The 1,252-nt window shown below is 44.0% G+C and overlaps 1 non-coding gene across 1 annotated transcript; it reads right to left on the bottom strand.

The window, feature by feature from the left end:
• Positions 1-241: 241 nt before the first annotated feature.
• LOC111550998 lies at positions 242-347 on the bottom strand. Its single transcript, XR_002734226.1, has one exon. It is a non-coding gene; the product is annotated as a small nucleolar RNA U13 (small nucleolar RNA).
• Between the last annotated feature and the right edge of the window lie 905 nt (positions 348-1,252).

Here is a 1,252-nt window from a genome sequence, read left to right as displayed (position 1 = left end):
GCCTCAGCCTCCCAAGTAGCTGGGACTACAGGTGCCTGCCACTATGCCCAGCTGAGTTTTTTGTATTTTTAGTAGAGACGGGGTTTCACCATGCTGGCCAGGCTGCTCTTAAACTCCTGACCTCAGGTGATCCACCAGCCTCAGCCTCCCAAAGTTCTGGAATTACAGGCATGAGCCACCTCGCCTGGTTGAGAATTTATTTATTTATTTATTTATCACCTCAGACAGGTGACACCTCACCTGTCTGAGGTGATAAATAAATACATTGACATTGTAACAAGGTTTGAGGGAGGCACAGCTCACACATGTGTGTAAATACTCAACACACTTACAAACTACAAAAGGAAAAGAGACAAAAAATAATTTAAAAAAGAAATGAACTATAAAAGGATTGTTATACATGATAATTTAAATACTTGTTTCTGCCAATTGGTCTTTTAGTTTTTGTTTATTTTTTTGAGACGGGATCTTGCTCTGTCACCCAGGCTGGAGTGCAATGGCACGAACATGGCTCACTGAAGCCTCAACCTCCTGGGCTCAAGTGATCCTTTCTACTTCAGCCTCCTGAGTAGCTGGGATTACAGTCATGCACCACCATACCTGGCTAATTTTTAAAAATTTATTTGTTGGCTGGGCGCAGTGGCTCAAGCCTGTAATCCCAGCACTTTGGGAGGCCGAGACGGGCGGATCACGAGGTCAGGAGATCGAGACCATCCTGGCTAACACGGTGAAACCCCGTCTCTACTAAAAAAAATACAAAAATCTAGCAGGGCGAGGTGGCGGGCGCCTGTAGTCCCAGCTACTCAGGAGGCTGAGGCAGGAGAATGGCGGGAACCCGGGAGGCGGAGCTTGCAGTGAGCTGAGATCCAGCCACTGCACTCCAGCCTCGGTGATAGAGTGAGACTCCGTCTCAACAAAAAAAAAAAAAAAAAAAAAAATTATCTGTTGAGACAGGGTCTCGCTATGTTGCCCGGGCTGTTCTTTGACTCCTGGACTCAAACGTTCCTCCTGCCTCAGCTTCCCAAAGTGCTGGGATTACAGATGTGAGCCACCACATCTAGCCTGGTCTTTTGGCTTTTAACAATTATTATAAGAACTTTGGAATAAGCTTTGGGTAGCAAAATAGGATATTTTTTATGTCCAGAGAACACTGTGTTTAAAAATATTTCTTATTTACTGATAACTGATATTGAGCTAAAGACCAAAGTTGGATTTATTTGAAATAAACAGACTTCAAATATTTAGAATCCAC

This window comes from Piliocolobus tephrosceles, chromosome 1 (genome assembly GCF_002776525.5).
Source record: "Piliocolobus tephrosceles isolate RC106 chromosome 1, ASM277652v3, whole genome shotgun sequence".
In the NCBI taxonomy this organism is placed as follows: Eukaryota; Metazoa; Chordata; class Mammalia; order Primates; family Cercopithecidae; genus Piliocolobus; species Piliocolobus tephrosceles.
This window is presented reverse-complemented; position numbering and strand designations above follow the sequence as displayed.